The sequence below is a fragment of the Callorhinchus milii genome, unplaced genomic scaffold (assembly GCF_018977255.1).
Source record: "Callorhinchus milii isolate IMCB2004 unplaced genomic scaffold, IMCB_Cmil_1.0 Scaffold27, whole genome shotgun sequence".
Lineage (NCBI taxonomy): Eukaryota > Metazoa > Chordata > Chondrichthyes > Chimaeriformes > Callorhinchidae > Callorhinchus > Callorhinchus milii.
The window spans coordinates 273,843-283,746 of record NW_024704768.1 but is presented as its reverse complement, the minus strand read 5'-3'; the positions used below and the strand labels follow the sequence as shown (position 1 = coordinate 283,746).

The 9,904-nt window shown below is 55.2% G+C and overlaps 1 non-coding gene across 1 annotated transcript; it reads left to right on the top strand.

Moving 5' to 3' along the window:
* The first annotated feature begins 6,612 nt into the window (after nt 1–6,612).
* trnas-cga lies at nt 6,613–6,694 on the top strand. The gene has a single exon. It is a non-coding gene; the product is annotated as a tRNA-Ser (tRNA).
* The last annotated feature ends 3,210 nt before the right edge of the window (nt 6,695–9,904 follow it).

Sequence of the window (9,904 nt, the reverse complement as noted above, 5' to 3'; positions counted from 1 at the left end):
AAGTATAGCTAATAATACACTCTCAGTGAAGTGACTGATGAGATAAATAATAATAATCCTTGCCTTTGATATAATGCCTTATCACATCTTCGAGACGTCTCAAAGTGTTTCACAGAATATACTCTAAAGTGAATTGACTGTGTATTTTGTGAGTGAAATGACTGACATGTTTCACTGAGTTACACTCAGCACGAGCTCCTAGATACGGGCCACAGGAAAGCTGGATGCACAGAACCCTCCATATCAGACAACAGTATTTAGTTATCTCAGCACATAGCATTGCATCATATACCTGTCTCGCTGCCAGTCACAGATAGTACAAAAGAGGGTCCTTTCTGTGCTAATTTTAACAAGAAACTAACTTTGATAAGAATCCAGAATTTATATATTCTGGTTTCTTGTCAAAATAAACACAGAATTACGTGTTAAACAAACTGGCAAAACTCGACTGGTACCAAAGTACAATTGAGAATCAGCCAAAAATACACCAATATTTCTTCTCCGCTGAATATACAAAGTGTGGGATCAGCGTGATCTGGAATCCACTGCCATTGCTCCAGGCCACTGACCTCACTGGAATTAGGACTACGCTGATACAGCTTTGTACTTTTACCTCCTCCCCAACTCTCGCAAACAAGAGAATCCAAGAATATTACAGCACAGAAGGAGGCCATTCAGCCCACAGTGCCTATGTCAGCTGTTTGGAAGGCCTTACCCAATCAGCCCCACTCCCCCACTCTTCCCCATATCCTTGCAAATGTTTCCTTTTCAAGTCCTATCTAATTCCCTATTGAAAGTTGGTTATTGAATGTGGTTCAATATTTAAAAATAATTTATTTATAAAACTTAAATAAGAAACTTTATTTTTCGCAGTGACAAATGCTACTATGTGTTTGCTGTTATCAGAGTGAAGTAAACTTTTTCTCTCTTTATTTAAATAATTATATTTAAATTGTTCCCCTCCCCCTCCCACGTTGATGTGTGGTAATGAGTGTCGGCAGAGCCACTCTACTATTGAGGGCAGCACAAACCTAACCCTAACCCTAACCTCTTCCCACTGGGCCGACACATATAGAATCATAGAATTATACGGCACAGAAGGAGGCCATTCGGCCCATCGTGTCTGTGCCGACTCTTTGAGAAGAGCTTCCAAATTACCCCCACTCCCCCGCTCTCTCCCATAGCCCTGATCAACCCCACTCCCCCGCTCTCTCCCCATAGCCCTGACCAACCCCACTCCCCCGCTCTCTCCCTATAGTGCTGCAAACTTGTCCTCCCCAAATAATTATCTACTTCTCTCTTAGAAGTTGTTATAGAATCGGTTCCCACCGGCCTTTCAGGCAACGCATTCCAGATCTCAACAACTCGCTGTGTGAAGACATTTCTCCTCCCCTCCCCTCTGTTTCTTTTAACAACTATTTTCAATCGGTGCCCTCGGGTTACCGACCCACCGCCAGTGGGAATAGTGTCTCCCTGTTCACTCGATCGAATCCCCTCATCTTTTTGAAAACTTCTATTAAGTCTCCTCTTAACCTTCTCTGCCCCAAGGAGAATAATCCTCGCCTCTCTCGCCTCTCCTGATCACTGAAGTCCCTCATTCCTGGTGCCATTCTGGTCAATCTCCTTTGCACCCTCTCCAATGCCTTGACATCCTTCCTAAAGTGTGGGGCCCAGAACTGAACCCAGTCTCTCGCTGAGGCCTAAACAATGTCAGGCACTGTAGAGGGTGAATAATGCAGTGATTTTGGATGCAGTTGGGGATATCGCTTATAACATAGTTTAGGATGCTCCTGTGCACCGCCCACAGCCCCGCCCACAGCCCAGCCCGCCCTAGCCCCGCCCCAGCCCCGCCCAGCCCCAGCCCGCCCCCAGCCTCTAGCCCCGCGCCCCGCTCCCAGCCCCGCCCCCAGCCCCCAGCCCCCCCAGCCCCCAGCCCCGCCCCACGCCCCGCCCCCAGCCCCGCCCCCAGCCCCGCCCCAGCCCGCCCCGCACACAGCCCCGCCCACAGCCCGCCCCCAGCCCAGCCCCCGCCCCTAGCCCCGCCCCTAGCCCCGCCCCCAGCACAACCCCGCCCACAGCCCCCGGCCCCGCCCCCAGCCCCGCCCCGCCCCCCAGCCCCGCCCCCGCCCCAGCACAGCCCCCCGCCCAGCCCCGCCCACAGCCCCAGCCCCGCCCACAGCCCCGCCCCGCCCTCAGCCCCGCCTCCAGCACAGCCCGGCCCCAGCACAACCCGCCCCCAGCCCCGCCCCGCCCACAGCCCCGCCCACAGCCCCGCCCCCAGCCCCGCCCCAGTCCACAGCCCCGACCCCAGCCCACAGCCCCGCCCACAGCTCCGCCCCCAGTCCCCAGCCCCGCCCCCAGCACAACCCCGCCCACAGCCCCCAGCCCCGCCCCCAGCACAACCCCGCCCACAGCCCCGCCCCCAGCACAGCCCCGCCCCCAGCACAGCCCGCCCCAGCACAACCCGCCCCCAGCCCCGCCCCCAGCCCATAACCCAGCCCACAGCCCCGCCCACAGCCCCGCTCCCAGCCCACAGTCCCGCCCACAGCCCCGCCCACAGCCCCGCCCACAGCACAGCCCCGCCCACAGCCCCGCTCCCAGCCCACAGCCCCGCCCACAGCTCCGCCTCAAGCCCACAGCCCCGCCCCCAGCACCACAGCCCCACATACAGCCCCGCCCCAGCACCACAGCCCCGCCCATAGCCCCGCCCTCACCCTCGTCTCCCATCCCACAGCCCCGCCCCTAGTCCCGCCCACAGCCCCGTCCACAGCCCCCAGCACCACAGCCCCGCCCCACGCCCCGCCCCCATGCCCCCCGCCTCCAGCCCCGCCCACAGCCCCGGGCCCCCAGCCCACGCCCACAGCCCCACCCCCATCCTCGGCCACAGCCCCGCCCCCAGCCCACAGTCCAGCCCACAGCCCCAATCCCGCCCCAGCCCCCAGCCCTGCGCCCAGCCCCGCCCCCAGCCCAGCAGCCCCTCCCACAGCACCGCCAACAGCCCCGCCCACAGCCCACAGCCCCGCCCAGAGCAACACAGCCCCACATACAGCACCACAGTCCCGCCCCCAGCCCCACAGCCCCGGCCCAGCCCACTGCCCACAGCCCCGCCCCGCCCACAGCCCGCCCACAGCCCCCTGCCCCGCCCCCAGTCTTGCAGCCCCGCCCTCATCCCCGCCCACCCGCCCCCAGCCCCGCCCCACCGCCCCCAGCCCCGCCCCACCGCCCCCAGCCCCGCCCCAGCCCTGCAGGTCCGCCCTCAGCTCCGCCCCCCAGCCTTGTAGCTCCAGCCCCGCCCCTTGCAGCCCCGCCCCCATCCCTGCAGCCCCGCCCTCAGCCCCGCCCCACCGCCCCCAGCCCCGCCCCCCATCCCTGCAGCCCCGCCTCAGCCCCGCCCCACTGCCCCCAGCCCCGCCCCACAGCCCTGCAGCCCGGCCCCGCCCCCCAGCCTTGTAGCACGAGCCCCGCTTCTTGTAGCCCCCCCCCCCCCCGCACACACACATTCACACACACACTTTCTATTAATTTAAATAACATTGCTTCATCCTGTTCGGCTGTGCTCCGGTCTCCCCCCCCCCCCCCCCCCCCCCCCCCCCCCCCCCCCCCCCCCCCGCCCTCGGGTCAGAAACACTGGTTGTCCAGTGCTTTGGGACGTCCTCGTGACGTGGAAGACGCTTTACATATGGAATTTTGTTGTTGTTGTTGTAAATGATAAAGTAGAATCCTGTAGCTCAGGGGTTGGACACTCGCCTCACGAGCACTGTGAAACGTTGGGCGCGTTCCCTCACTCCACTCACCTCTGTTTACCAGCAGTCAGTAGGAACCCGGCGCTGTAACAAATGTCAGGATTATTATTATTATTATTATTATTATTATTGTTGTTATTTGGCTTCCGGTAGTTTTGATTTATACCACAAGATGGTGACAAACTGTCATTTGTATCATTAAACTTACACTTCCAGAGGAGCTGAACAATGATCCTTAACCCACTTCCCCGGTTTGGCTGAGGCTCAGCTGTGCCCCGGGAGGAGATCAATCCAGACCACTTCAGGCAGATTTTAACCCATTCAAATAGCTTCAGAGTCAAGGCTTTAATAATAATAATAATAATAATAATAATAATAATAATCGTTGCATTTGATATAGCGCTTTTCACGTCGAGAGGACGTCCCAAAGCACTTCACAGAACACACTGTAAAGTGAGTTGACTGTATATTTGTGGGCGAACGCGGCAGCCAATTGCGCACAGCAATGTCCACAAACAGTCGTGGATTGAAAATGACCAATTTATTATTGTTTTGGTTTTGGAGGGTTATTATTAGGCTCTGTGTGGAGTAAGGAAACTTGCCCAGGTTTCGCCCTCTGCCTGGAATTGAACTCAGGTCTCTCGCTTGCAAAGCGAGTGCTCTAACCACTGAGCTACAGGACTCCACTTGTGGTGAGTTTAGTATCCCAACTCTCTCGGTCGCTACCCTGTGTGAGAGGTGCTATTTAAATGCAAGTTTCCGCTGTTATTTGTCAGCATCTGATCAGACAGATCACACTGGGAACTTTGTAACTGTTATTAACATATGCAACAGCTCCACGTGTCAATCTACACAAATTATGTTTATGTCACTTTTCAAGTCAAATTAGTAACGAACACAGAAAGTCATAAAATATTCCAGTGCAGTTTCTCTTGGTCTCTAAATTTCATTGCACTGCACACCAGAGCTGGTTAAAGTCCGGTGCGCAACCCCACCTCACCCCCACCCTCACCCCCACCCTCACCCCAACCCCACCCCCAACCCCACCCTCACCCCCACACCCACCCCACCCCCACCCCCTCACCCCCAACCTCACCCCCACCCACCCACCCCCACCCTCACCCCCAACCTCACCCCCACCCCCACCCCCACCCTCACCCTCACCCCCAACCCCACCCTCACCCCCCACCCCAACCCCACCCTCACCCCCCTCACCCTCACCCCCACCCTCACCCCACCCTCACCCCCCTCACCCCCACCCTCACCCCCAACCTCACCTCCACCCTCACCCTCACCCCCACCCTCACCCTCACCCCAACCTCACCCCCACCCTCACCCCCAACCTCACCCCACCCCCACCCTCACCCCACCCTCACCCCCAACCTCACCCCCACCCCACCCCCACCCTCACCCCACCCAGCTCCATTGCCTCGCTCCCCATCCCTCAGAGGATAGAGTTCAAAATCCTCGTCCTCGCAAAGCCCCCCATGGCCTTGCCCCTTCCCGACCTCTGTGACCTGTTAACTCCGTACAGACCTGACCATTCCAGTCGGCCCCACGGTCTCGGCCCCATCCCATCATCGGTGGCCTTCAGCCTCTCAGCCCCGAGGCTCTGGAACTCCATCCCCAGTGCCTTCGCCGCCTCCTCCCTTTCCTCCTTCAGAGCCGTCTCAAGACCTTTCTGTTTGACCTTCAGCTCCGCTCTCGACTCTCTACCCCCTCCTCACCCCCTCCCCTCCCCTCACCCCCTCCCTCCCCTCACCCCTCCCTCCCCTCCCGTCACCCTGACCATTCCCCCCCAATGCTCGGGTCCTGACCCAACTGTGCAGCGCCTCGGGACGTCCTCCCGACGTGAAAGGCGCTCTATAAATGGAATCCTGTTGTTGTTGTTGAGGGTGTGTGGTGGGGGGTGTGTGAGGGTGTGTGTGAGGGTGTGTGGTGGGGGTGTGTGAGGGTGTGTGGTGGGGGTGTGTGAGGGTGTGTGTGAGGGTGTGTGGTGGGGGGTGTGTGAGGGTGTGTGTGAGGGTGTGTGGTGGGGGGGTGTGAGGGTGTGTGTGAGGGGGTGTGGTGGGGGGTGTGGTGGGGGTGGGGGTGTGTGAGGGTGTGTGGTGGGGGGGTGGGGGTGTGTGAGGGTGTGTGTGAGGGGGTGTGGTGGGGGGTGGGGGTGTGTGAGGGTGTGTGTGAGGGTGTGTGGTGGGGGGGGTGGGGTGTGTGTGAGGGGGTGTGTGAGGGGGTGTGGCTGTGGGGGTGGGGGGTGTGTGAGGGTGTGTGTGAGGGGGTGTGGTGGGGGGTGGGGGTGTGTGAGGGTGTGTGTGAGGGGGTGGTGGGGGGGTGGGGGTGTGTGAGGGTGTGTGTGAGGGGGTGTGGTGGGGGGGGTGGGGGTGTGTGAGGGTGTGTGTGAGGGGGTGTGGTGGGGGGGGTGGGGGTGTGTGAGGGTGTGTGTGATGGGGTGTGGTGGGGGGGGTGGGGGAGGGGGTGACGCTGTGTGTGTGACACTCACCTCCGGTCCCGCGCCGCCAAACTCACAGTTTCCCGCCATGTGATGGGGACGGGACCAATCTGCCGGGGGGGGGGGGGGGCGGGGCTCGGGCTCTCCCCCCTCCGGAGTGGACAAGTCCAGGACGTCACAGGGAATGTTACAGTAATGGCAACAAAGTAACGGCGCGGAAGCGCCACTGATACATTCCGCCAACAGCGCGCGCCGCAGCTTCAGATCACTCCGCGCACTCACTCACTCACAGTCACTCACACTCACTCCCGCTCACACTCACTCACACTCACTCCCGCTCACACTCACTCACACTCACTCCCGCTCACACTCGCGCTGGTGCTGCTGACAAAGCCTCCGCCGCCGTTGGTGTGAGCGCGAGTCACGGTGGCCGAGTGGTTAAGGCGTTGGACTCGAAATCCAATGGGGTCTCCCCGCACAGGTTCGAATCCTGTCCGTGACGGAGCTCAACTTTTTACCATCAAATAAAAATATATTTTAAATCAAAAACACAGCAATTTGTCAGTCGGTTACTCCGCGGAGGGAGAGACTGACCCCTCGCCCTCCCCCTCCCGGTTGTGAGTTGATTGTCGGATTACTCTTCTGGTGTTTAATAATCAAAAATAATAATTTGGTCACTCAATCAGCGTTCGTGGGACACTGCTGTGCGCCATCTGCTGCCGTTTCGCCTCCAAAATAGTCACAACACTGACTTTACAGTATATTCTGTGAAGCGCTTTGAGACATTTCAACAACTTGGATTTATACAGTGCCCTCCGCGCCGGAGGGCGTCTCAGAGCGCAATATAAGGCACTATATCAAATATCAAATGCAAGGATTATTATTATTTATTTATTATCTCCCGCACTCTCTCTCTGTTGCTGTCTGAAAATATGACAATAATTGGAATTGATTTTTTAAAAAAATCTATTAATATTGATAATATTGAGCACAAACATTGTTTTCTCTGGTGAAAGATGTTCTGATCATTTCACAATTACCTTAAAAAAAATCAAAGTAATTTTGCCTAAAAATGAAAATTCACGTGGCCTCTGTACCCCCCTCCGCCCTTTGGAACTCCATCCCACATTCCCTTCACCTCTCTCCCTCCCTCACTGCCTTCAAGGCCCTTCTCAAGACCCTCCTCTTCAGCCGCGCCTTCGGTCACTGCCCTCCACACCTCCTGATCCCAACCTCCTGCTTGGGTTCAAATCCAATTGTCGGGCGCCTTGGGACATCCTCCCAACATGAAAAGGGCCGTGTAAATGTTATTTGTTGTAGTTGTCATCCCCAACTGTCTGTGGCTTTTGTTAATGGTCATTTGTTTGTTAATTCTTCCGCAGTTGGTTAAGGTTTGGTCAGGTATTGATGCACCGTAATTAAAATATTGATCTGGGATTAGCCCCAATATCAACACGGATGGTAAAAATGCCTATTTTTTGACTCAGGGCTTATATTGCTGTCTGGGGACCCGTCACCAACCGGAGCAGCTTTTTGTAGGAACGCAGCAACTATTTTACACATAAGATTTACTTTGACTGATCATAATAATAATCCTTGCATTTGATATAGCACCTTATCACACAACATTGAGATGTCTCAAAGCGTTTGACATGGATACACTGTAAAGTGTAGTGACTGTGTGTTTTGTGGGCAAATGTTTTGTTGTCCGGCAGGAGGCTGGGTGGGACGAGCTCCCTCCCACACCATCTGGATCAAAACAGTCTTTCTGAGCCACAAATTATTTTCTTCGATGGCACAGAAACATCTCCGCTGATTCCCAAGGCTTCCTCGGTCTCTCTCTCTTTCTCTTCTCATATAACCAAAACCAAAAAAAACAATAATACATTGGTCATTTTCAATCTACGACTGTTTGTGGGACATTGCTGTGCGCAATTGGCTGCCGCGTTCGCCCACAAATATACAGTCAATTCACTTTACAGTGTGTTCTGTGAAGCGCTTTGGGACGTCCTCCAGACGTGAAAAGCGCTATATCAAATGCAAGGATTATTATTATTATTATTATAATCTTACAGCACAGAAGGAGGCCATTTGGCCCATCATGCTTGTGCTGACTCTTTGAAAATGCCAATAACTGGTCCCACTCCTTCGCTCTTTCCCCCTTAGATCTGCAAATCTTTCCTTTTTAAGTCCCTATCCAATTCCCTTTTGAAAGCTATCATCACATCTGCTTCCACCAGCCTTCCAGCCAGTGCATCCCAGATCATAATCTCTCTCACTAACACTGAGCAGCAAATTCATCATTTCAAAAATTGAAGTTGACAGAAGGCACAGTTGAAGTGAAGTGTGTGAGAGAGAGCAAAACCCTCACATGCTCGAGGGAGACAGTTGCAGAGCCGAGGGCAATACACGGAGTCTGAAGCCTCAGTTACCGATGGGAGTCTCGGGGTCAGGGCGAAGCAGGATTGGATGGGAAGCAAATCAGATTCGACTCGGGTTTTAATTCCTTGTGTGGGTGTGTGTGGCCCAACACCCAATAGGGGGCACTACCTTCACCACAAGGCACCACATTTACCAAACGCACCCAGATTTAAGGCAAAAAAAATGCAATCCCATTGCAATAACTCCCCCCTTCCCCCGACACACACCCTCCCCCACAAACAATACACACACCCTTCCCCCCCCCAATACATACTCTCCTCCGCCTCCATACACACGCTCCCCCACTCACAAAATGTTCCTGGATGGTAGCAAAGATATCCACAGCGCAGGAGGCAGCCATCCAGCCCATCATCACATTAATTTTGTTTTTGGCCAACCAGGTGTCTGACACACGAGGAAACCCATCACCGTTGCTTAACAGTCTCCGAACTAAGATGAGAATTCCATCCATCCCACCTATACATGGAAGTCCCAGATAGATTGTTGGGATAGAATACACTTTCTCCCTTGGAGAGACACACATTAAGCTCCCGCCACCTCCCACCAAACAAACAGAAAACATATTTTACTATTTTACTTAAGTTTATTTCACAGATAATTTATAAAAAGTCGTGTTTTCGTTCCTCATGTATACCAAGTGCCAACAGCTCCTCAAACACGTCACAGCTTCAGCCACAGGAACGTCTCTGTTCTAACACTGACCACAAACACTTGTCCAAATCACAAGATAATTTGTGTATTTAGCCCCCGTGCACACAAACATGCACACACACACACTCGTGCGCGCGCACACACACACACACACACACCTGGCTTTTATTAAAAAAATCCATGAAGTAATGAACTGCATTACACGGCAAGAGTTAAACAATAAGGAAGCACTTCATACCGGGATTATACTTTGCTGTAAAGTCACTGCGCCCCCCACACCCCATAGCTAATCGAGTGCCAGCACTTTTATTCCACCTCAGAGCCACAAGGCTGGGCCGCACAGTCTGTTTTGAACCCGTCAATAACATTTGATACCCGGCCCCAAACCCTGGGTTTTTATTCAATGGAAAATATTTAAAATGATAATCACAATAGGTTGCTACATTTTTAAAAAAAATTTTGGTCAGCATCTGGCACACGGAAACCCGTCAGTGACCAGCCGGGGGTCTGACACACACGAAAACCCGTCACCGTGACCGGCCGGGGGTCTGACACACACGGAAACCCGTCACCGTGACCGGCCGGGGGTCTGACACACACGAAAACCCGTCACCGTGAC